Raw genomic sequence first — 27189 nt, forward strand, 5'->3', positions numbered from 1 at the left:
AAAAATCTCACACAAGTGTCCTAGGACTGAGCACCCCTGAGACTCCTGAGGCCTATAGACTTTGCTGCCACTGGAGGGCGGGCATGGGGTAGGCGTGGTGGTCCCTGGAGCAGGGCCCAGACAGGGAACGCATGGGAGACTTGAAAATGAGTTTGAGGGAGAAGAGGGAAACTTGCTGTTTACTGTCTCAGCTTGTGGGGAAAGAATTTGGGAGCCTTGCACTTGTGAAACGTAATGTGTGCTCAGTCCTTTCTCTCTACACGTTCCCCCAACAAAATAATCATCTGGGTGTGGGATTGGGCGGGGCGCACGTGGGAGCAGGTGCTAAGCCTTGCTCTGGCTTTGTTGTCTCTGTTCTGAGACTAAGTGCTGGGTTTCAAAAGCCAAAACCTTTTTCTCTGCTCCTGCCTGAACATCTCTTCTGTGAGGTGGTGGACACCATAGGGTCCTCCTTCTGGAAAAGGGGAGGGTCTCAGGGGATAAGACAAGGAGGGGGAAACATCAATTACTAGCTCAAAGCAGAATCCTGCCACCTTTGTAAGAGCTCAGTTAAAGGCAAAGAGGGACCCTTAAGTGCGATGTTCTCAACCTGAGCTGTCTCCAAGAGCAACAAATGAGAGCTGTTAGCTGAGCTAAGCACACAGAATGATGAGAAAATGCATCCTAGTGCATTATCCTCAAATCTTTGGAGTAAACAGAGTTTTTTTTCTTGCTGCAGCAGAGCTTAAATCTGTATCCAAAGAGTCATAGAATATTGGAATTTTGTGGGAAATCAGAGATGTTGTGTGCTGGCTCTTCCTCGTCTTCCCAGATCTAGTCTTCCCCCTCTTCCACATTGTTCCGAGCCCTGGGACCATAATTTCCAAGGATCACAATCGATGGGTTTATCTGGCCTGTGGCTTCTTCCTGGATTTGGCCACTGGAAGGTACCCGCTTCACCATTCCTTGGCAGTTTCCTTAACCCTGTCCATGCCTTGTAAATAATCCCCTTCATTAAAACTCTTATTTAAGTTGTAATCTCTTTCTTTCTGGGACCCTGAATATAACTGTTTTACAGATGAGGAAACTGATGCACAGAGAGGCCTACTGGCTTTTCTGGTGGTATCTCTTTTCTGCTCCTTTTCTCTGCAGTGGTTGAGCATTCATAAATTGAGACTCCAGGACCCTGAAATGCTGGACTGCGGACGAAGGAACTGTAGTCTTCTCTACTCTAACGTGATGGCACATTTCTAGGAATTTTCCTTTTACTTAAAAATGATGTTCTTGGGTGCCTGGGTGGCTCAGTGGGTTAAGCCGCTGCCTTCCGCTCAGGTCATGATCTCAGGATCCTGGGATCGAGTCCCGCATCGGGCTCCCTGCTCAGCAGGGAGCCTGCTTCCTCCTCTCTCTCTCTGCCTGCCTCTCTGCCTATTTGTGATCTCTCTCTGTCAAATAAATAAATAAAAAATATTTAAAAAAATGATGTTCTTAAAAATGGTATTTTACGTGGTGTATTCAGACAATGGAATAGTATTCAGCCTTAAAAAAGAAGGAAATCCTGTCATTTACAACAGCATGGATGAACCAGCCAGTCCTTCATGATTCCACTTGTAAGAAGTGTCTAAAGTATTCACACTCATAGAGCAGAAGGTAGAGTGATGGCTGCCAGGGGCTCAGGGAGGGGGAAAAGGGAAGTTGCTATTCAATGAATGTAAGTTTCAGTTACAAGTTCTAGAGATCTGCTGTACCACATTGTGCCTATAGTTAACAACACTGTATTATACAGCTAAAAGTTCAAGTGGGTGGATGTCTCTCTTGTATTTTTTAATCATACACAGAATAAGAAGCAAAAAAAAAAAAAAAAAGAAGAAGAAGAAGAAGAAGAAGAAGAGGTATTTTAATATGTTAAAAAGTCATTAGAGAGAAGACATACCTTTTGGAGGACTCTGTCCGTAAGGGTGTGGCTGGGCTAGTGGAAAGACAGGAAATGCCTTCTTGCTCCAGGGGCCTGGCTGGAGGAGAGGGGTTAAATTTATCCCTCCCCCCTTAGGCCAGTGCCTCGAGCACTCATTTCTTTACTTCAGTGTGTGACCACTCAAAATTTCTGGTCATACTTTTGACTGTGTGTGTGTGTGTGTGTGTGTGCACGTGCATAAAAGAGAGAGAGAGAAAGAATTTACATTCTTCCTTTTAAGAACTTTCCTGAGTTCTCTGAAGAGTCTTTTTTAACTTCTCATATTTCACTGATTCTCAAGTTTTATCTTTCCCACATTTTGGTACCCTGATACCAGAATGTGCCTACAACCAAAAGCATCTTTTGTTGCAGCTGGTCGGGTGGTGGTTGTGCTGTAGCTGCGTTGCCTGGGCATGTGTGAACTTGGTAGTTCCGGTAGCGTGACAACAACTGAAACCCTTATTGCTTCAGTCAGCAATCCATTTGATGACCATCTGAGAAAGGAATGTAAGTCCCAGGTGTTGACTGCAATCTTCTGCCATCTATTAGTAAGATTTTCTTGCCAGCGCTTGTGGATAAGTATCAGAAGCTTAGAAAAAAATCCCGAATACAATCCTTGAGCACTCCTTTAGGATGTGCTGCATTACTAAAGCTCTTAGTGGCAGAGAGGACAATATTATGTGGGAAAATGCACTCCCTGGATATTGTGTCAAATGTGAGTCAAAGAATGGCTTCTGAATATGAATACACAAACCAAAGTAAACTTGCATCCCTAACCAATTTATTCCACTCACTTTTTCATGTTTTCCTCTTTTAAGGATATGTTTTTTTTTTTTAAAGATTTTATTTATTTATTTGACAGACGGAGATCACAAGCAGGCAGAGAGGCAGGCAGAGAGAGAGAGGAGGAAGCAGGCTCCCCGCTGAGCAGGGAGCCCGATGCGGGACTCGATCCCAGGACTCTGAGATCATGACCTGAGCTGAAGGCAGTGGCTCAACCCACTGAGCCACCCAGGCGCCCCCCCCCTTTTTTTTTTTTAAGATTTTATTTATTTGTCAGAGAGAGAGAGGGAGAGAGAGCGAGCACAGGCAGACAGAATGGCAGGCAGAGGCAGAGGGAGAAGCAGGCTCCCCGCCAAGCAAGGAGCCCGATGTGGGACTCGATCCCAGGACGCTGGGATCATGACCTGAGCCGAAGGCAGCTGCTCACCCAGGCTTTGCATAAGTCCAGTAGGGCTCTTTCAATAAGAATGAAACAAAAGTCCTAAATTGTAGTGTATCACAGTTTAATGTGCAACTGATTTTCTTCCTTCCTTGTTGTTATATAAAACAGCATTTTCTCTTACCATCAGAGAATCTTAACAATTAATGATATGTGGTAGGAAAGTAGGAAGTCTGTTAAATGAGCAGCATGAATCAAAAGATGAGTTAGAAAGCTAAGGAGTGAGGAATGGGTTTGGAAATTCTTTTACTGTATAAATATTTATTAAGTTTTACTGTGAGACCAGGGCTGGGTGAGGCATAAGGATATAGCTGTGAACAAAACAGTCATGATCCCTGGGCTCCCAGGGAAGACAAGGTCTACTGAATTATGAGTTGCATGCATGATGTTACAGAAAAGTTCTAGCTTCTTTGGAAGTATAAAGAGAGAAACTTAATTAAGATGGTCGAGGGGAGCAGATGGCTGACTGAGGAAGTGACACTTGAGTGAGAATGGAAGGACAAGTAGGAAATAGTCAAGTGGAGGTGAGTGGGAGGGGGCGATAATCTTGGCAGAGGGAGAGAACATTGTGTATGAAAGCAGGAAGGTGGCAAGGAAGGAGAAGCTGAAGGAGGTATAGGGTAGCTGGAGCACGGACAGTGGTCTGGAGATGAGAAACAAAGCTAGAGATGTAGGTGGGCCTTAGATGATGAAAGGCTCTATAGGACATGACAAGAAGGTTGCCCAAGTATAAGAGGAAGTTATGGAAGGAGTTTCAGGAGGAGTGTAGTCTGTGTCCTCAAACTTTGGAATTGCCATTCTGGCTGCCAAATGGAAGGCCGTAGGTCAAGAGCAGATGACAAGAGCATGGTAGTAGCCATCCTCACTTGATTCCAGGGAAGGAAATTGGGGTGGGCAGAAGTTATCAAATGATGTGGGGGAATCCTGGAGTAAGCAATAGTTCCCATCACTAGTTGCATTCCTCAGATATTATATCCTTAGTTCGTGATAATCTAACACAATAACTTTCTTTGTTTTTGACAGAGTGACTTCTTCTGACTTGAGCCTACAGCGTGCTTTGAGAAATCTGCCACCAGGTAAATATAGAACAAGAGCTTTCAGATTTATAAGCCGCACTTCTCTCCCAAGACTCCCTAAGACCTAAATCCAACATCTTATTTAATCCTTGGAATAGCTCTATGAGTCAGGTGTTGCCTTATTTCCATCTTGTACATGAGGAAGTAGAGGCACAGAGAGGTCTGGCAATTTTATCAACATGCACAAAGGTGCTTAGGGCAGCATAAATTACAGTAGCTGAATGAAACAAAAAGGAGAGAATCTAAACATCCAACAGTAGTTAAATTGTATCAAATCAATTATGGTACATCATTTTTGATGGTGGTACTTTACCAATATTCTTTATCAGATTAAGAAATTTCTTTCCTACTCCTGGTTTGTTAAAAGTAAATTAGTTCACCTGTACATTGAATTTTATTGAATGTTTTTCTAATCTACTGAAGTGATCAAGTGATTTTTATCCTTTGATAAAAATTTTGTTCATGGTAATTTAGCCCCCCTCCTCCATTAATTGATTTTTCTAATGTTAAGCTATCTTGCATTGCTAATGATACATACCCTTTCTGTACTCAGTGAGATGTAGTTTGCTAAACTATAGTCCTGAGATTGGCTAAAATTTTCCGGTCTAGTATTTTCACTATCAGGAATGGTTTTCAAAATACTAGAATTCCTGGCTACTTGGATGTGTGATGAAACTTGACACCAAAACAGTTTGGGTGTGGTGTTTTCCTTGAAGGAAGAATTTTCACCTACTGTTTTGATTTCTGACTTATTTAGATTTTCTATTTCTTCTTGAGTCAGTTTTGTTATGGTTTTGGCTACATACACACATTTCTGTTGGCTTTGTTTGCAGGAGGGGAATTTCTGGGTCTTGGAGTAGGTATATGTTCAGCGTTAGCAGACTCTATCAAAGAATTTTTCAAAATGGTTGCATTGATTTAAAAATTTACATGCCAGTCAGGAATATATGATGGTTCTGGTTTTCCATATTTTCCCAATACAAGGTATTTTCTGTTTTTGTTAGTTTGATTGGTTGCTTTTTACTTAAGCTCTACTGGTGGGTGTGTAATATCATATTGTAGTTTTAATTTGTATCTCCCTATAGACCAGTAAAGTGAAGTACATTTTCATATGTTAATTGACTGTCCATATATCTTGTTTTATGAAAGTCCTTTTCAAATCTTAAAAAAAATTGAGGTGATTACTCTGTTTTTTTAAAAAAAATTGAGTTGTCTTTTTGAATTATCTTTTTTTTAAATTGTAGACGTTTTTAATATTATATACTCTGGATTTGAGCTTTTGCTAGGATATATGTGTTGTAAATATCTCCTCTTTTTCCTGTGGTTTATCTTTCACTCTCTTTTTAATGAACAGAAATTCCTTTAAAATGGTACAAAGTATTTGTTTTTTGGTTTTTTGTTTTCCTTTGTGGTTGGCACTATTGTGTCCTATTTAAGAAATCTTGGCCTTATTTGAAGATCAGAAAGATATTTTCTATTTCCTTCTCAAAGCTATATCATTCTACTTTTATATTATGATCTATAATATATCTGAAATTGATTCCATTGTGTATCATATGAAGTAGAGGGTCAAGATTAATTTTTTCCATGTGGATACACACTTGACCAAGTACCACCCTTTGGCTGAAGTACTATTTATCTATTTATTTATTTTGGTTAGGCTTCCTAAGGAGTAATTAATACATGGTAAAGTTCACTCTGTTGAAGTTTATGGTTTGATAAGTTTCAACAAATGTATACAGTCATGTAACCACCACCACAGCCACCACCACGGTCTTCTACACCTGGAAGAGTGTTGTTCATAGAAGATCTACTTTCCCTACTTGCTGCCCTTGACAATTACTGATCTGATTTCTGTCCCAGAATTTTTCTTTTTTCATAATATGTAAATGAAGTCATAGAGTATATAGACTTCCATTTCAGACTTCTTCACTTAGCATAGGATTTTGAGATTCATACATGTTTTTGCCTGTATTGGTAGTTCATTCTTTTTTATTGCTGAGTGGAATTCCACTGTGTGGATGTACCACAATGTGTTTATCCATTCACCAATTGATGAACACTTGGGTTATTTATAGTTTTTGGCTATCTGAATAAAGCTACTGTGATCATTAGTTAATGGGTCTTTGTATAGATTTATGTTTTCACTTTTCTTGGTTAAGTTACTAGCAGTCAGATTATTGGGTCGTAAGGTAAGTATGGCAATTGTATTTTTAGTATTATTTGAGAACAATCCCTCTGGCTGTTTCAAAAGTGACTGTGTCATTTTGCATTCCAGTCAGCAATATATTAATGTGTTACTTGCTCCACAGCCTCCCAGCACTTGGTATTAATCAGTCTTTGTAATTTTAGGAATTTGAGTTGGTATACAGTGGTACCTCATTGTAGCTTTCATTCTCATTTCCCTTATATGTTAAGCACGTTTTCACATGTTTCTTTACCATCTGTATATCTTCTTTGGTGAAGTGTCTGTTCAAATCATTCACCCATTTTTAAACTTATATTACCTATCTTTCTGTTACAGATCTTTAATTGAATATATTGGGGATACCAGCTCTTTATCAAATATGTGCTTGCAAATACCTTTTCTGAATCTGTGGCTTTTTTTTTTTTTCATATTCTTAAAAGTGTCATTAAAAGGGCAGAATTTTTAATTTTCATTTAATTTCATAAGTTCAACTTATCAATTTTTTTCTTTTATGAGTATCAGTTTTGTGTCCTAAGAAATCCTTCCTAAAACCAGGACTACAAAAATGTACTTCTTTTGGTAGAAATTATATAGTTTTAAATTTTACATTTAGTTATATATTTTGAGGTAATTTTTGTATCTGGTGTGAGGTAAAAGTCACAGTTCACTTTTTTATATGGACGTCTAGGTTTTCCAGCACTATGTGTTTAAAAAGGCTATAGTTTGTCCTCTTTAATTACCTTGGCACTCTTTCTTTCTCTCCTCCAGTGCTCTAATTAAGTGCATATCAGACTATATGATACTGCTCTATAGCTCTTGGATACTTAAAAAAAATTCTCATTTCTCTTTAGATAATTTCTATTGATCAATCTGAAAGTTTACTGATTCTTTAAATGTGTCCTATCAAATGAAATTTTTACTTCTGATAGGCATTTTTTATTTCTAGAATTTCTCTTTGTTTCCTATAGTTTCTATGTCTCTCCTGATTTTTTTCTGTCTTTTCTTGCATTTATTCTTCTTTTCCATGAGTACCTTTTACATATTAATCATAGCTATATTAAACTCTCAGTCTGAGTGTTCCAAAATCTGAATCATCTCTGTCTAGTTGCTCTGTCTTGGCGGTGGGTTGATTTTCCTTAGTTTTAAAAATATGTCACAATTTTGGTTGAATGTTGGACATTGCTTTTAGAAAAGCAGTAAATAATATTGCTATCCAGAAATGGCACACTTCTTCTTTTGTCAGGTGATGATGTGAGGGGTTATGTTAATCTTGTTAGCAGATGACAAGATCAGTAAGTGGTTAATAGGGAGTTAGTAGGGTGGGACTGGGCTCCCGGCTGCTGGAGTTACCCTCAGCCTACCAGACGCTAGCATTCTTTAGTGGTAGCCTGTAGTTACCTTGTGCTTAGTATGGCCGGTGTGTCAGAGGGTCTTTCTCACTGTCAAACTCTATCCTCAGCTCTCAGCAGACTGGCCACACCTGCTCCACTGAAGGGATCTCTCTCCATGTAGGTGCTCATCTAGAAGTAGACCATTCTTGCCCTGTGCTCAGCGTAATGCAGCGACTGTGGTGGTGGAGTTGTTTGTTTTTCTGGTCCAGCCTCAGTCTTGGGCAGGCCTTGTGTGTCTACACCTCGGGACCTGGTCTTTGTCCCTGTTCCTTCTCCTCTTCCTGGCGGTCCATCTCTGCCTTGTGTCTGAGGGTATCTTGGGGAGAGAGACTTTCCTGCCCCTCCCTGGTGGGGGGTATAGCTAGCGGACCTCTTCTTCATGTCATTACCAGACTCTGGGTCTGAGAGTTTGTTGTCTTTCCATCAGGGCAGATAGCTTTTGCTTTGCCCTTCTCAAGAATCAGTGGATCTTTCCTTGAGTCTTGGGAGTGGGATGGTTTTCTGCTCCTCTCCCAGTGGTTTAAAGCTCTTGCTTAATATGGAATAGAATTGTGGGAAGTGGATGGATGTCTGGCCTGTGTCCTTCTAAAGGATCACTCTTCAGTCCCTGACAGTCCTTCTCAGGAGTAGGAGTAGCACTGGAAACCTATGGGGAAAGAAGCTGAAGAGAGGATCTCGGGGATTCTATACTGTCATGCTAGTACACACTAGCCCCGTAGGATTCATCAATATGGTGGCTGTTTTCTTCTTCCCTGCTTTTATGATGGCCACTCCTTCCTATGATACTCTGTCAAAGGTCACAGTCTGGGTGTCCCATCTGCCTTGCAGATCCATGCTGTTCTCTAAATTAGTTCACCTGGTTGTCTTGTGACCTTAGCTCTCTGACCGGCTCAGGGCAAGTCATGCTTCTGTTGATAGACAGCTTTTTCTGTGGCTTTGTGTATCTTCAGTGGATGCAGACCGATGTTGTAGCTTTTTAAGAGTCTCTGGTCTTAAAGGGAGATTTGGGTTGTAAATCAAAATGCCCATCCAAAATGGATGAAAGCCGAATCAAAAGAAGGCAATAAAACCACAATCCAAAACTTAATGGGAAAACTGAGAGGCTTTAAATTTTCTTCTTCTCTTGGGTTGGCATTCTTCTTTTTTCTTTCTCAGGAAGTAACTGCCTACGGGGGCAGGAACTGCACAATAGAATAGCTTGATTGTGGCCTCTCCCTGCCCTCGTTGCCTTCATGAGAAGGAGAGGAGAAAGGGAGTCCTGGGAAAAGAAAACAAGAAAGAGACTGCAAGCAGGCACTGCGGAGGTTTGTGGTGTCTCAGAAAAGGGGTGTGAAGCACAGTGTCCTGAAGAAGGCCAGATGGCCACGGCACTTAGGAGTGCAATGTCGTGATTCCAGATGCGTCTTGATTCCCCAGCATGCCAGGCACAGTCATGTCAACTTACGGCTTGGATATGTTTAACCCTCTGTATCCTTGCTACTCCAGGGGTGGTCCGGGGACCAGCAGCAGCCGCGGCAGCCCCTGAGAACCGGTTAGAAATACGGAGTGCACATCCCATTCAGACCCGATGAATCAGAACTTACATTTTAACAAGATTCGGAGGGCTTCTTATGCCCTTGGATCTTTGAGAAGTAGTGTTTTACAAAATCGCTGTTTCTTTTCCCTTTTAGCCAACTGTGCTTTTAATAATGAGATTAAAATCCTTCGAAGTCAAAATATTGTGAAGGTATCCTACCTTAAGAATAAACTGGGACATAGTGCATAAAAAAAGGCATTTAAATGAATTTTTAATTAAGTTACTGAATTTAATTGAACAATGATCATTGATATGCATACTTAAAATCTTATTTTCAAAAGCTTTCTTGAGCTTTGGTTCCTAGCCCTCAAAAACCTTGACTTTTTCTTGTAGCAAGGATTTTTGTGTTGCTTCTTCTTATAAAGGTATTTCTTAGACCTATGAAGCTGGCTTCATAGGGGCACTTTGGCCTTCCTCTCTTCAGTTTAAGAAAGAAGTTCCTGAGTGATCCGAAGGGGCACGTGCACCTGAATGTTTATAGCAGCAATGTCTATAATAGCCAAACTATGGAAAGAACCTAGATGTCCATCAACAGATGAATGGATAAAGAAGATGTGGTATATATATGCAATGGAATACTATGCAGCCATCAAAAGAAATGAAATCTTGCCATTTGTGACAATGGGGATGGAACTAGAGGGTATCATGCTTAGCAAAATAAGTCAATCGGAGAAAGACAACTATCATATGATCTCCCTGATATGAGGAAGTGGAGATGCAACATGGGGGGTTAAGGGGGTAGGAGAAGAATAAATGAAACAAGATGGGATTGGGAGGGAGACAAACTGTAAGTGACTCATAGTCTCACAAAACAAACTGAGGGTTGCTGGGGGGAGGGGGGTTGGGAGGGGGGGTGGGGTTATGGACATTGGGGAGGGTATGTGCTGGGGTGAGTGCTGTGAAGTGTGTAAACCTGGCGATTCACAGACATGTACCCCTAGGGATAAAAATATATGTTTATAAAAAATAAAAATAAAAAATAAATTTAAAAAAAAAAAGAAAGAAAGAAGTTCCTGCATGAAGCCTCTATTGATGCTTCAAAACCTGGCCTGAAGGGTTCCAGCAAGGACCCATCCCTCTGTGAAGGTCCTTGCCAAGAGCCCTCAGCTTTCAAATCTTCCCAACTTTGAGTACCTTGTGATGAAATGTTGGGAATATGCTGCCAGAATTCTGATTTTCTTTATTTTTCCTCAACTTTCTATAAAAGTTAATTTTATACTTATCCCAATTCTTAAGTTGTCCTCTTTCCTTTGATACCATAAAAAAGCCAGCCATGATCGCTAGAATATTGTGCCTGCTTTCCTTCTCCCTTTCCTTGTCTTTCCATGTCTCTGACATGAAGTCAGAGAGTTCTGGTGATATTATTACATTGCTTTAACATATTTTTTTCAATGTGGGACCATCATGTGTGTGTTCTCAGCATGTCGACAGAGAAAGGCACAAGGCCAACCCAGGCAAAGAGTAGTCTCAGTTGCCCGAGGCCACTAAATTCTGCTTTAATGTCAATGGTCACCCTTAGCTGCAAGGGAGTCTGGGAAATGGATCTTTGGAGTTGGGCACATTGCTTCTGGGTTTGCTATGGGTGGGGAACTGAATGCAGACTCCAGACAGGGAGCTAAACGTCGGCTTTATTCCCAGGGATGCTGGATTGGAGAAGGAGCTTAAATTATGGTCATGGCCAGCTGTTATCAGGCCTCCTATTACTTTTGCTGCTGAAATAGTCATTCATTGGAAAGAAAAATAAATACTGCTAAGGCCAGAAGTAGAAGGGAGGGTGCCCAGACCTCCAGGTCCTTTCCCTCAGTCTCGGGCCCTTGAGAAGTCACTTCCTGGAGGAGGGGTGAAGGGATAAAGCAAAGGGAAGCTGTCACCTTCCAGTAGTTTTTTTTTTTTTTTTAAGATTTTATTTACTTATTTGACAGAGAGAGATCACAAGTAGACAGAGAGGCAGGCAGAGAGAGAGGGAAGCAGGCTCCCTGCTGAGCAGAGAGCCCGATGTGGGACTCGATCCCAGGACCCTGGGATCATGACCTGAGCTGAAGGCAGAGGCTTAACCCACTGAACCACCCAGGCGCCACACCTTCCAGTAGTTTTAAGAAGACAAAGGGTTTGGTCTTTTGTGCCCGGGGGAGGAGAGCATGGTGACATATAATTGTTATATACATTTGTGTGTACACACACACACACACACTCTCTCTCTCTCTCTCTCAGTATAATTCCGTAGAATGATGCTGTTGTGTTATATTTGTTTCTTTATATACATTTCTCAACTCCTGCTGTTAATGACCTTGTAGTATAGTTAATCATTGGCTATGGAGCTGAGAAAAGGGAGAGTTTGCACGTGCTGAAGTTGTGAATTCCTCACAAAGGAGGTGCAGACAAACTATGTATACGTTGTGAAGACTGGGTAGCATTGTCCCAGGTAGAGAAGGGCGATTCGTGGCAAATGCAGCATGGGCTGTAGCCAGCAGACTTCCAAGCTCCTTTGGAAGCCCCCATAGGATTCTTCCTAGGGTCCCCTCCACCGCCACATAGCAACCCACCAACCAACCAACAAGCAGCTACTACTCCCCTCACCCACTGGTATGCAGCAGCCTTATCATCTTGGACTCCTGCTGTCAGGCCGATTTGGAAACCCACAACAAGCCCAGCTTCCTACACAAGGCTCAGCTCAGGCTTGTGAGCTGACAGCTAATTGTCGCTGCTGATTACTTTGCTGACAGTGCTTTGTGGCTATTTTGGTTTTTCTCGAGCATTCCTTAATTAGAGGAAATGACATCGCGTGCTGTCCACTGAGTCTTTTGTCGGATATTATTACATTTGTTAAGAGAATCAAGCAACATTTGGGTTTCTTCCTGCAAGCTGGGTATGAGGGTCGTGGCCTGCGGTGCAGTTGGCTTGGCAAAGTAGTGACCCCCTACCCAACTGAGTCAGCTTTGCCACTGGTGTGAGGGGAGAACATTTTACATTTACATTTACATTGCGCTCAAGTACGCAAGGCTCTTTGGGGCCTCATGTTCCTGCAGCAATGTCACACGGAAGCTTAATGCCTACAGTGGCTCTTGCCCTGGATGGCATCCTGGCTCTCTTCTCCCTGCAATAAGCTAGTTCAGGATTCCTTTGATATTTACCTTTCTGGTTGACATGGAAAGATGCTTCTATTTTTTTTCCCTGGAGAAATACAGATATGACCAAGGATGGCTCCTATTTGGTGAAGTTTTAGAGGTGGTTTTCATGTAGTATGAGAGCGGTAGTAAGTGAGATCTTACTACATTGCTTTAATTAGCAAGAAAAATGCACTTACGTTAGAAACTATTCTGAATTCGTAAAATAAGTTTGAGGAGCTTTATAACTTTTCGCAGACTGAAATCCACAGAATAACTTTTACCAGCTGTTTTTTAAGTATGACTACCTTCTAAAGCTACCTTACTGAATGCTTTATTTTGGAATAGCTGTCTTTATTTTCACATAAACCATGTGTGAAAGTTAAAAAAAAATCAGTTTATCTGTCTAATGAGTATGGACTGTATTTTTTTTCCCCTAGGTTTTTGGTTTTGGTATTAACTGCTTTGCAATAAGGATTTTTAAGTCTGATAGGGTGCCCTCAGGTTTCCCAAAACAGCACGAGACATACCTCCTTCCCTCAAAGAACTTACCTTCTAATTGGGAAACTAACATTCTCCAGTAGTCCTTTCTGCATGGCTTCCTCAAACAATGTATGTGATTATGTGGTTTTTCTCTAGGAGTGTTGAGTGTTGGAGCAGAGAACACAGAATACAGGATGAATCCAGGGTTAAAAAGAGAAGAGGACAAACATACTGAGGGTTCTATGGAGAGATCATAAGCATCAGATTATTCCCAGAACGAAAGGAGCCCAAGGGGTGTGTGTAGGTGGAGAGGGGTGGGAAGGATCATGAAGGTGGAGGAAGTGATTAATGGACATGGTGGGTGGATGGAAGGACTCCATGAGGTCATCAAAGACATGGAGAGTATTAAGGGGTGGGAGAGATAGAGCAAAATGCGACCTATTTCCTGCAAGTCTCTCTTATCTCTTCAACCAAAGGGTAAAACGGGGCCAGGCCTGGTATTTCTTTTATGTCTCTTTTAGCTCTTGGTTCATTCTGATGCTCTAGCATGTGCTTCCTAGATATTTCCTGAAGAAATTCAGCTCACTCATGGGTTTTGTGAAGATCAGTTGGAGTCAATGATCAAATTTCTTTCACACATATGGAAATGATTGAAGTGCTCATTGGTTTATGTCTCTGGTGAGCCCCAAAGTGATTCCTGGTCTAATCTGAGGGCGTGAGCACTCACACGTGTGCTACAGTGAGGAAGTCTCTGTCATCTGATATTTGTTCATTCCTGTTGGGGGAAGGGAAAGCATCACCAGGGAGACAGTCTAGGTAGACTTCAAAGAGTCCCACGTGCCGGATGTGATTTCTCCTCACCGGTAGAGCCAAAAATGCTGTTTCTTTATAGAAGCCAATAGTTTTCATTTTCCTTTTCATGATTTTTCCGGCTAAGTGCATTTGAAGTCCCACAGGAACGAATTCAGCTTCTTTCTGATTTTCTTACTGTCCCCCTGCTCAATATTTAACTACTTCTTCAGTTTCTATTTAGCCGAAGTCATCCCCATGAAAGACTTCCACACCTGAAGTCACAGCAAAAGCTAGACAATAAAATTCCAATTTGGAATAAAAGCTAAAACTTTACAAGATAGTCCTATATACTCTTGTATATTTTATAATGAACTTGCTGCTGCCTGGGCGCCATGCCCACTGTGAGCTCTTTGCAATGGTGTCTTCCAGTGACTAGGTTACCCGCATGCTGGTCTAGCGCTGGGATGCAGCGGAGGCTCGCGGCCATATGTGCCCCTGCTGCGGTGTGTCAGATGTCCAGTTCAAACACACCAGCAGTGTCTGTAATGCAGATTTTCCTAGGTAGCATTGTAAGGTTCCTTAACCTGTACCTCAGACGCCGCAGACTTGATCAGAATCATGCGGTTACCATGGTATCCAGAGAGCCCTTAGAAGCTCATCGACTTCTCCAGGCAGAGAAAAAGATGGTAAACTGCTCCAGCGGAACACTTTCTACCTTAGAAGCTGAGAATAGACACTATATTTATCAGCAACAGCAAATCTGATTTTCAAAATTTCTCTCAAGCATAATCTTTGATATCTGCTGAAAACTGCTCACAGGTTATATGTGCTCACACCGACTTTAGCAGATTTTCTTTCGTCGCTGATCTGGAAGCTTCTTTTTGAGTAAAATAGAAATGTGAATGGCTCTGGCTGAGAAACCCCTTTCAATTTTAGAGAAGCGTCTTCGAAGTAACTGAGCCCTCCTGTTTGTTCAGGGAGAGTGAAGCAAAAATGGGTCTACCATGAATAGAATGGCAGGCCTGCTTTCTCCACAGGAGACTTCTCTCCTCTGATACAGTTCTTTGATGTTAATCTAATTCTCACTAATCACTAACTCCAAAGCAACAGAGTTTAGATCTTTGAAAGGATTGCTTTTTATGAAATCTTATTGTCTGAAATTTCTGGTTAATGGAAAGGCCACAGGACCACTATCTTTTTGCCTTAGAGTTAGTGGACAGGGGCTGTTTAAGTCATTAGTTTGCATTGGTTGACATTTTTTGTAACACTTTGCAATATTCAGAGCCCATATACATCTGTTGTTATTTCAGCTATGTATCAACCCTATAAAGGCAAAGAGAAATTTTTAAAAAAAATTTTTATTTTTTATAAACATATTATTTGCCCCAGGGTTACAGGTCTGTGAATCGCCAGGTTTACACACTTCACAGCAGAGAGATTTTTTTTTTTAATTCCCATCTTTTTTCTTTTCTTTTCTTTTTTTTTTTTTTTGAATGAGGGGTGATTGAAAGTGAGAAAGAGTATGTCTCCTTTAAAATCAGTTCTTCCTGTTCCCAAGTCAGATTCCATTTGCCCTGTCATAGTGGGCGAAGCATGAGGATGGGAAGGGAGAACCCATGGCTTGTTTGGAACTTAACTGTTTAATCATTTGTCTCCCTGATCTGACTTCAAGCTACCTGAAGGTGGAAATTATTTTATTCATTGTTAAATTTCCAGGGCCTGGAATAGTGCCTGGCTCAATTAACATTTTTGCAAATAAACAAATAATAATAACATAATTAACATTTTCACCTCTACCTGTCCCCTTCTTACAAACTCCAATGGCGTAGAAAATGTTGAATATAAGAATTACAGGTATCTAAAATAAATAGTGTTGTAGATGAGTGGGGAAGTCTATGAATGTAATGGGTGAAGAATATTGAACTGAGCTGTAGAAAAACACAGAAGACGCTGTAGTTATAGGCCCTGCCTTGAAGAGCTTGAAATCAGCTTGGAGAAGCCCACCATGGAAAAGATGAAGAAGACCACTCACGGTCTGTTTGGGAGGCTCTGCCCTCTTGGAAACTCGGTTGAGAGAAATAGAAAGGACACACATTGCAAAAAAACCTTGATCTCAGAGGGAGGAGGAAGTAGAAGAACTCCACTGTCACTTTCTTTGTTTGGTTCTATAATTACCTGTACCTTTTCAAGTGTTTTTATGCCAGAAACTAAATGCAGAGATTGGTCGAGGGATGAATCATTCTAATTAACTAGGATAGAAGGTGAACTTTGACAAAGCTTCAATTGGTTCTTTTCTTTAAATAGCCAAGTAATTATGCTGTAATTTAGCATCAGCAAACAATTCTTTCCATCCTTATCTCAACCAGAACTAATAGCTTCCAAGTTCTTTAGGGGTGGTGCTTTTCAAGGTTCAGTCTTCAAACCACCTGCTAAAGTACCTGCTACTGAAATTGTGATTCAGAGGTCTGGTGCAGGATCTGGGAATCTGCTTTATTTTTTTTTTTCCCCCTTTTCAATAAACATGTTCTTTTGGAATAATTTTATATTCATAGAAAAATTGCCAAGATAGTACAGAAATCTCTTTTATTTCCTTCACCTAGCTTCCCCTAATGTTAACTTCTTAAGTAACCAGAATATATTTGTCAAAATTAAGAAATTAATACCAGCAATAATACTAAGGTACAGACTTTATTCCAATTTTACCAGCTTTTACACTAACATCCTTTTCCTCTTCAGTCTAGGACATTCCTTCCCATGTTCCATTTTGTCGTCCTACCTCCTTTGTTTCCTTGGATCTGTGATGGTTTCCAGCTTCTCCTCAGATCTTCATTTTTAATCCTGGGGTTCAGAAGCATGTGGTGGGGATGGGTAGGGGAGAGTAGGGAATGTGGGTAGGGGGACCTCCCCCTGCCTGAGGAAACCTTGTGCTTTTCCTTCCAAGTCATGCTCCTGTTGGTCAGGGACCCAGCAGGAAACAGAAGGCACACACTGCAGGACTCTGAAGAGAATTGGGCAAAAGTACTATTTACAGAGGTGTAGACAGAGTGAAAGGAGCACATAAGTGATATTAAGACAATCAGGAATGCTTAGTAATGAGAAGCTTCTACTGTCTTTGGGATGGGGCCAAGAAGAGCAGGGCCTGCTCAGGTGGAGCAGTGGTCAGGGTATGCACTGGAGAGCCGGCCACTGCCAGAACTGTGGGACTCCAATGTACAGAGGACATGGAGCAGGGACATCCGGGTCTTTCTCACCTCTGCCCTGGTCTCTTGCTCGTATCTCCCATTGACAGAACTCCATAAAGAACCAGAAGGCAGGGGATGGGCAACATCGTTCTTGGGCACAGAGGAGGGATGATGGGTGGAGAATGGATCTGGAGAATGGATTTAGAGAGAGGTGGCAAGCAAAATGTGTAAAGCAAAATGCAGACGAGATGGCCTGATTATTTCACTGTGCCTGAGTTAAAATGTCTGCTCTGCTTATTAATCCATAGTTCTTATGTCATTAGGAACCCATAGCTTAATTTAAAAAAAAATTTTTTTTAAAGATTTTATTTATTTATTTGACAGAGAGAAATCACAAGTAGATGGAGAGGAAGGCAGAGAGAGAGAGGGAAGCAGGCTCCCCGCTGAGCAGAGAGCCCGATGCGGGACTCGATCCCAGGACCCTGAGATCATGACCTGAGCCGAAGGCAGCGGCTTAACCCACTGAGCCACCCAGGGGCCCCATCCATAGCTTAATTTAAAAAAGAAAAAGAGGATCCAATAAAAACATTACATTTAGTCTTAGAAGCTGTATAGTTTATCAGCTTATTGCAAATTCAACAAATACCCCTTTGCTGGGTTAATGAGATAGAGAGAATGGCAGTCTCGAGCTAAATAAAGGACTATCCAGACTGAAGAAAAAGAAGTGCCATCTGAGATATAGTCTTAGAACAGATAATAGATTTTGAGTGCCATACACCACCTTGTATGATTTGGATAAAACAGTGCTTTAAATTTTTTTTCTATTTTGTTAATTGACCCTAGTGTTTGAAAGGCATTGAAAGGTGAATTCTGGGCACCCAAGAAAAAAATTCAGACAATGTTCTTTTTCTAATTGCAAAAGAACAGGAATGGAATAAAAGCTCTTCTTTTTCAAGCATTCATGTGACTTATGGAGAATCTCTAGTCTTCCAAACTGGCTTTCCTGAGATTTATCCAGTGGGAATATTTTGATAGTGAAGATGAAAATGTTGTATTTTTCCCCCTCATTTCAAAAAAGGAGAAGTTAGAAAGGAGGACTCTTAGTATATGTTGCTGGTTTTGACATTAAGCTTGACATTTGCCCCAGTAGACAGCTGGGTAGAGGTTTGTTCTGCTCATGCATGTTTTTCACAGATACTAGTCTTCTTTTGTGTTTGCTCACCATCCTCAGCCAGGACACAAACACTTCTGTATTTATTTTGCACAGTGGCTGCACTGGGATCTTGGCAGGAAACAGAATTTACCTCCGAGGGTTTGAATGAAGAGAGTTTAATGACGGGGCTGTTGCAAACCTGTGGGCTATGTTATAGGAAAAACAAGGAGTGGTTCAGGTCCCAGGAACTAACAGCAAAGGGGATGCCATTGCCCAGGCTGAAGGGACAAGAGGAACAGATGGTAGAGTCCAGTGAGGGCTGTAATTATGGAGGAAGGGCCACTCAACAGAAGCCAAAGCTGCACAGGGAGAGAACTCTTGCTAGACACTGCAGTAAAACGGAGAGAAAATAGGGAAAATAGCACCACACTGCTTTTCTCCCACCTTTCCATATTTGACTGGTGCCCCCCCCCACTAGTCAAACCCAACAGGAAGCTAGAAGCCCAGGGAGTCTAGGTGATCACAACTCTCCTGTCCTCCGGCCTGGGGCAGGAGAGGTGGAGTATGGTTGTGGGGGGATGGGGAATAACTAGCAAAATGGTCCATTGCCATTGAGCCCCAAAATGATTACTTGTAACATTAGGTTTGGAGAAAATGAAAAGTGGATGCATCAAATTTATGAACAAATTAATTTTCTGTAAAGCCACTCTTAACACTTTACAAGCTTACTACTCCCCTTGCTTGTTCTGAAGTTTTAGCACATAACAGCTCTGTTTTCTAAGCCTCACTATGTGGTGAGAAACATGTTGTGGCGAGAAACATGTTGACCTTTAACATAATGGGAACCTCATTTTGACCTCCAGGGGTCCTGATGGAGGGTGACCAGCATAACTCATGTTATTGGTTGTCCCAACTGCCATTTTCAGAGTTAGAAATGGTCATTATAACAGGTACTGTAGTTCCCCCTTATCCGTGATTTTGCTTTCCATGGTTTCAGTGTCCTGCTATCACCTGTGGTCCACAGGCTGACGATGTATGTTTCTTCGGAATATCATCAGGTAGGGCATCACAGTGCCTGTGTCGTTCATGTCACTTCATCTCATCACACAGACATTCTGTCATCTCACATCATCCCAAGAAGGATGAGTCTAGTAACACAGTTTGGGAGACCACATTAACGTAGCTTATACTGCAGTATATTATTATAATTGTTCTATTTTACTGTTAGTTATTGTTAATCTCTTACTGTGCCTAGTTTATAAATTGAACTTAATCATAGGTGTGTATGTGCAGGAAAAAACATGGTATATGTAGGGTTTGTATCACCTGCAGTTTCAGGCATCCACTGCGGTCCTTGGAACATGGTCCCAACAGATAATGGGAGACTACTATATGCTTTTATTGTTTCAATGGCTTGTTTCTGTTGAGGCTAACTGAAATTACCAAATAATCTTTTCCAGTTGTTCATTGATTATTTGTGCATGAATTATTTAATGAGAACAGACCCAGATAACCAAGTGGTAGAAAGGATCATTTTGGGGGGAAAAGCATTCATTCTAGCCCATATATACCTTCAGTCAGAACATGAGTTGAAAATCAAACAAAAGCAAAGTAGCAAAACCATCTCTTTTTTAAGATTTTCAATTGTTTAATAAATCCAGTAGCAAAACCATCTTAAAAGTTTCTGGCAGCTTGAACTAAACCTGGACCCAAGATCATTTAAGGATTTTTTTTTTTTTTTTTTTTCTGGGAGGCTCAGAGAGCTGAAAATAGACTGGTTGCAGCAATTTCAGAAAAAGGACCTGAAAATGTTTTCTTTAGCTGAGGGTTTTTAGTGAGTGACAAGTCAGCGGTGCCCAGAAAATTGCGTTATTTGGAAAAGAAATTCATATTTGATTTTCCTTTTCCTTGTGGGATATTTCACTTTAATGCTTCATATCAAATCTTTAAATGTGATGCAGTGACAGCCTATAAGTCTCCTCTAGTCACTGTAAATTTTTTTTCTATATAACCCCACCTTTTCTTTCCAAATCTGTGATGGATTCTTGGCAGGGCTACCTTTATCTAAAAGGCTCCAGAAAAAAATAAAATCACGCTTTTTGAGAATAGTATTTACTTATATATCTTGGTTAGTTAGTTGCTAGTATCAGTCTCAACTGTCTTTCCTGTTTCCTTAGTTTCAGAAAATGTCTGGCCTGGTTTTGTCTTCTGCCACAGTGGCCGATCTGTTTAAATTATGAAGATGTTAAAGAAAAAGGTTAAAAAAAAATCATCATAAGCTATTCATTCTAGAAGTCGATTGGCTCTAAGTTCAAGGGTCTTTCATAGCTTAAATGAGTTTAATTGCCATTTTGAGCGAAACGAAAGAAAAAAAAAATCTGTCGATCATGCCTTACAAAGGGAATGTCATCGCTTTGAGTAGTTAGAATCAATCAATGAGCTGCTGATAGTTACTCTAAGTGGGTACAAAGATGTATTTGCCCTTATTGATCTGCCTGTGCAGGGTGGTAGAGCAGGTAGGAAGTGTAAGTGCAAGGCCATGCTATTTACTTGAAGAACCTGAATCTGTAGTAACAGGCATTAGCACAGATATCAAGGTCACTTCCAACCTCGCAGCTATTTCTGTCTCCGTCAGGATCGTTTTCCAATGATCCCGTGGTGGTAAACATTGATGCATCTTTCTTTAACTCTGGTACCTTCCACGCTCCCTCAAAATCAGCTAGTCACCATGGTGCTAAGCTTTGCAAAAGAGATTCGTTTCCTTTCCACTGTTATCTCAATGGGCAAGGATCTTCCTAATGGCCTGGTTATTGCGATAACCTCCAGCAAGGCTGCCAGCTCATAGTATTAACTTGCTCCTGGAAAGGAAGCTTCCTAGACCATCATGTTTATCAGGTTCTGCCTCTGCATAGAAGCTCTCAGCCACTTATCACCTGCAGAGTAAAATGCTTGTCAGTAACCAATGAATAAATTTCCGTGAGCAACTGCTGTGAGCAAGGCCCTCTGCCCAGTACTGTAAGAACACAGACCATGTCCACTTGCCTGTTCACCTTGTGTCCTTGATTAATTTATCATTTTCTATTGAGCAGGGATGATACTTGATGTGCTTAAGAGCTCAGCGCAAGACGGGCTTCTAACCAGTGTTCCTGATTACATATTTTCAGCAATTCCTCATTAAGATCTATAGCTTGGGAAATTATATACATCATCCCCTCGAGGCTGCTTGATGTGGCTCCTAATATTTTTGAAAGGCTCTGTTTAGAACTATCTTCTGAACCCTTAACTTACAAAAGTAAGAGTCTCATTACTGCCTTCTTTTGTTCAAGACACAATTGATGGAATGCCTGCTCTGTACCAGGTGCCGAGCCAAGTCCTTGGCATGCTAAGGTTTGTTGGAGTCCACCAAACAAAGACTACCAGGGACACACCGTAGTCAAACGGACTTCGGTTTATTTATTAGCTTGAGGCTGCAAAGAAGAGCATATACCATGGAGGGTTTGGGGGCATTTCAACAGGGAGATAGATTTTAAGGAAGAATTATCTACAGAGTTTGTAAAACTGGCATTAGTCACAGAATGGTCTTGGCTAGACATTAGAATTTATGAAGTACGAAGTTGCTGAAACAGTCAGTGGTCTTTAGGACATCGGACTTTGTGGGGAATTACTCTTAGACCGGTTTGTCTGTGGTCTTCTTTAGAACAACCGTGGGTCTGAATGGGCTGGTGTTAAAGAGTCTGAACTTAGTTTGTCTTGTGTGTCATGGTTTGGTACAATTTTTCTATTTTCATGAGTCATAGTACAATTTTGCAAGTTGTGGTTTCTGTTTCAGTTTTCAACCCCCCTCACATCATATGGCCAGCTGAACTGGTTTTCCCCTTTTTCAGAAGAATAATGACAAAGTTCTTGTTCTCAAAGAGTCTCAGTCTAGACTTCTATAATATAATTTGATACATACCAGAACAGAGATATAAATAAAGCATAACGGAGTTCAAAAGAAATAACTTTAGGAAAAAACTACTATTTTGTTGAAATCCTATATATACCAAGCTCTATATATGATATACAAGGCAAGTTACATACATTATTTTGTTTAATCCTCAGCAGCCATATGAAATTGGTGCTACTTTTCCTATCCTCATTTAAAGGCAAGAAATTGAGATGTGAAGAAGTTAAATAACGAACTCAAATTGGGCACCTAGCTAAGAGATGCTAGATCTAAGACTTTATTAAAATTTGCTAGATACTGTTCTAGGTGCTTTACATGATCTCCAAAATTACCTTTGAAGGAGCTCCTGCTTTTTAACTTATTTCACTAATGAGAAAGCTGGGCATTGGAAAGTGAAGTAATTCATCTAAGTCACAGCTTGGGACCATGCCACAGAGGCGGGGTTCAGACCTGGGCAGCTTACTCCCTGGGCCTGCGCATTACTGCCTTGTCTGCTGCTTTTCTTGAGTCCTTGTCTTTGGCTTCTTACCTCTGTGTTCTTCTTTTAAGATTTTATTTAAATTTAAGTTTGTTAACATACAGTGTATTATTAGTTTCAGAGGTAGTATTTAGTGATTCATCAGTTGCATGTAACACCCAGTGCTTATTACATCACGTGACCTCCTTAATCCGCATCACCCAGTTATCCCTTCCCCCCACCCACCTCCCCTCCAGCAACCCTGTTTGTTCTCTATAGTAAAGAGCCTCTTGTGGTTTGCCTCCTTCTGTTTTTCTCTTATTTTATTTTTCCTTCCTTTCCCCTATGTTCATTAGTTTTGTTTCTTAAATTTCACATATTACTGAAATCATATTGTATTTGGTCTTTTTCTAGCTGACTTATTTTACTTAGCTTAGTACATTCTAGTTTTATCCATGCTGTTGCAAATGGAAAGATTGCATTCTTTTTGATGGCTGAGTGATACTCTATCGTATGTAATAACCACATCTTCTTTATCCATTCATCTGTTGATGGACATTTAGTCTCTTTCCATGTTTTGGCTATTGGACATTGCTGATAAAAACATTGTGGTGCGGGGCACCTGGGTGGCTCAGTGGGTTAAAGCCTCTGCTTTTGGCTCAGGTCATCGTCCCAGGGTCCTGGGATTGAGCCCCTCATCAGGTTCTCTGCTCAGCAGGGAGCCTGCTTCCCTTCCTCTCTCTGCCTGCCTCTCTGCCTACTTGTGATCTATCTGTCAAATAAATAAATAAAATCTATTTAAAAAAAAACAAAACAAAACATTGTGGTGCAGGTGTCCCTTTCAATCACTATTTTTGTATCCTTTGGATAAATACCTAGTAGGACAATTGCTGGGTCATAGGGTAGTTCTATTTTTGACTTTATAAGGAGCCTCCATACTGTTTTCCAGAGTGGCTGCACAAGTTTGCATTCCAGTCAACAGTATAAGAGGGTTCCCCTTTCTTTGCATCTCACCAACATCCATTGTTTCCTGAGTTGTTAATTTCCCTGATGATGAGTGATGTTGAGCATTTTCTCATGTGTCTGTTAGCCGTTTGTCTGTCTCATGTGTCTGTTAGGCATGTCTTCTGCCCATTTTTTGACTGGGTTTTTGTTTTGGGGATAGTTTGATAAGTTCTTTTTTTTTTTTTTAAGATTTTATTTATTTATTTGTCAGAGACAGAGGGAGAGAAAGTGAGCGAGCACAGGCAGACAAAGAGGCAGGCAGAGGCAGAGGGAGAAGCAGCCTCCCTGCCGAGCAAGAAGCCCGATGTGGGACTCGATCCCAGGACCCTGGGATCATGACCTGAGCCAAAGGCAGCTGCTTAACCAACTGAGCCACCCAGGCGTCGCTGATAAGTTCTTTATAGAACTTTTTGAATACTAGCCCTTTATCTGATATGTTATTTACAAATATCTTCTCCTATTCCATAGGTTGCCTTTTAGGTTTGCTGATTGTTTTCTTTACTGTGCAGAAGCTTTATATCTTGATGAAGTCTCAGTGGTTGATTTTTGCCTTTGTTTCCCTTGCCTCTGGAGTTGTGTCTAATAAGACACAATTAGTTGTGTCTAATAAGAAGTTGCAGCAGTCAGGGTCAAAGAGGCTGTGTTCTCTAGGATTTTGATGGATTCCTGTCTCCCCTTCAGACCTTTCATCTATTTTAAAGTTATTTTTGTATATGGTGTAAAAAAGCAGTCCAGTTTCATTCTTTTGCAAGTTACTGTCTAGTTTCCCCAACACCATTTGTTGAGGAGACAGCAGTTTTCACAGAGTTGGAACAAGCAATTCTGAGGATTTGTATGGAACTAGAAAAGACCCCAAATAGCCAAAGTATGTTGAAAAAGAAAACCAAAGCTGGAGGCATCACAATTCTTGACTTCAACCTATAATCATCAAGACAGTATGGTACTGGCACAAAAACATACGTTGATCAACGGAACAGAATAGAGAACGCAGAAATGGACCCTCAACTATATGGCCAACTAATCTGAGGCAAAGCAGGAAAGAATATTCAATCACCTCTGTGTTCTTAACTGCTGGTAGAAGGGTTGACATGGCTAGGATGGGGTGGTTAAGTTGGATATTTTTGGCTGGACTAGGGAGTAAAGGCTGTGCCATTCCATTTAAGAGGAGTAACCTGCACAGAACTCTGGGAGCAGGAAATGTTCTACTTGTTCAGGGAATGAGGAACCTTGAGTACATAGGATAGGGAAGTGGTTGAAGCAGATAGAGCTAAGCATATGTACGGGGACTAGGTTGGGACTTTGCAGTCATTCCTTTGGCCTATGTTTGGCCAAAAAGATGTTCCTCTTCTCAATACTGCACTTGGCTCTGAATGACCATTCTGGTCATAATACATCTGCAAAGAGATTTGTCATTACCAAAGATACTCGTGCTAGTGGCAGTTCCAAAGGTGAAGTTCCAGAAATGTATTAAGTAAAAGAAACTTTAGAGGAAACAATTGCTGCCTAGCGATACCTTGAGATGATTGCTTTGAAGAGCATAATATTCATTTGAATGTCCGTGTCCTTGAAAGTTAACAAAAAAATATGTCATCACTTTCAATCAATCCAGAGTCCTTAATAATAGCTTTTATTCATGGAGTTCTGGGAGTTGACTTGCATTTAATCTTTATATCAATCTCATAAGGTAGATACACTGTTCATGTCCCCACTGTATAGATGAGGAAACTGAGACTCAGAGGACTCATGGGACAAATCACACCATGGGAGGTGGTAGAGCCAAGATTCCAACCTGGTTCCAGAGCCGGTTCTACCATATAGCCTCCAGAAGTCTGTGTCCTTTTAGTTTGTGAAAGTGCAAGCAGTCAAACGCCTAGAGAATTGGTATACAACAGAGCAAAGAACAGTGAAGGGACATGAGAAGGGGACTTAGAATAGCTTCAGTTTCCCCTTCCCCATTCTGTATCAGAACTGCCCCTTTTTGCATGCATAACTGATATTTGTTAGTTTAAAATAGTATCCTCACTCAGTGTTACTCCCTGGACACCAAGGGATGGTCGAAAGAGCTGAGGCTTAAATTCTGGCCTTCCATGGACAATGGAGATTCCTTAGGCTTTTGGAACATGAATTCATCAGCCAATTAGTAGATGCATTTGTATTGACCTTTCTTAATAGAAAGTGATTTTTAGAGGTTTGCTTATTTAGCTAATGACAAGTGCCCTCATTAGGAGCGTGGGCACAGGAAGATCATTGCTGACTTTGGACAAGTGATGATCTTTTTTTTTTTAATTAACATATAATATATTATTTGTTTCATGGGTACAGATCTGTGATTCATCAGTCTTACACAATTTACAATGCTTACCATAGCACATACCCTTCCCAATGTCTGTCCCCCAGCCACCCCATTCCCCCACCCCTGTCCACTCCAGCAACCCTCAGTTTGTTTCCTTTATGGTTTGTCTCCCTGTCTGGTTTCATCTTGTTTCATTTTCCCCTCCCTTCCCCTATGATCCTCTGTCTTATTTCTCAAATTCCTCATATTAATGAGATCATATGGTAATTGTCTTTCTCTGATTGACTTATTTCTTTTAGCATAATACCTTCTAGTTCCATCCATATCACTGCAAATGGCAAGATTTCATTTTTTAATTTTTTTTTAAAGATTTTATTTATTTATTTGACAGACAGAGATCACAAGTAGGCAGAGAGGCAGGCAGAGAGAGAGAGAGGAGGAAGCAGGCTTCCCGCTAAGCAGAGAGCTCGATGCGGGGCTCGATCCCAGGACCCTGGGATTATGACCTGAGCCGAAGGCAGAGGCTTTAACCCTCTGAGCCACTCAGGCGCCCCAAGATTTCATTTTTGATCGCTGCATAGTATTCCATTGTACATATATGCCACATCTTCTTTATCCGTTCATCTGTTGATGGATGCCAAGGCTCTTTCCATAATTTAGCTATTGTGGACATTGCTGATATAAACACTGGGGTGCATGAGGCCCTTTGAATCACTACATTTGTATTTTTTGGAGTAAATACCCAGTAGTGCAATTGCTGGGTCATAGGGTAGCTCTATTTTCAACTTTTTGAGGAACTGCCATACTGTTTTCCAGAGTGGCCACACCAGCTGCATTCCCACGTAGGAGGGTTCCCCTTCTCTGCATCTTTGCCAACATCTGTTGTTTCCTGACTTGTTAATTTTAGCCATTCTGACTGGTGTGAGGTGATATCTCATTGTGGTTTTGATTTGTATTTCCCTGATGCTGAGTGATATGGAGCACTTTTTTATGTGTCTTTTGGCCATTTGGATGTCTTTACGGAAATGTCTGTTCATGTCTTCTGCCTATTTCTTAATTGGATTATTTGTTCTTTGGGTATTAAGTTTGATAAGTTCTTTATAGATTTTGGATACTAGCCCTTTATCTGATATGACACTTGCAAATATCTTCTCCCATTCTGTCAGTTGTCTGTTGGTTTTGTGGACTGTTTCCTTTGCTATGTAAAAACTTTGGATCTTGATGAAGTCCCAGTAGTTCATTTTGCCCTTGCTTCCCTTGTCTTTGGCAATGTCTCTAGAAGGAGTTGCTGTGGCTGAAGTCAAAGAGGTTGCTGCCTGTGTTCTCCTCAAGGATTTTGATGGACTTCTGTCTCACATTGAGGTCTTTCATCCATTTTGAGTCTATTT

At 41.0% G+C, this 27189-nt stretch overlaps 1 protein-coding gene across 1 annotated transcript in view; it reads left to right on the plus strand.

Annotated features, from left to right (window-relative positions):
- Nucleotides 1-4178: 4178 nt before the first annotated feature.
- NCALD (neurocalcin delta) overlaps nt 4179-27189 on the plus strand; it is a 270362-nt gene continuing 247351 nt past the window's right edge. The window contains exon 1 of the mRNA XM_044245188.1: nt 4179-4231. The gene's annotated coding sequence lies outside the window, so the exon portion shown is untranslated. The remainder of the gene's footprint in view (nt 4232-27189) is intronic.

This window comes from Neovison vison, chromosome 4, assembly GCF_020171115.1.
Source record: "Neovison vison isolate M4711 chromosome 4, ASM_NN_V1, whole genome shotgun sequence".
In the NCBI taxonomy this organism is placed as follows: domain Eukaryota; kingdom Metazoa; phylum Chordata; class Mammalia; order Carnivora; family Mustelidae; genus Neogale; species Neogale vison.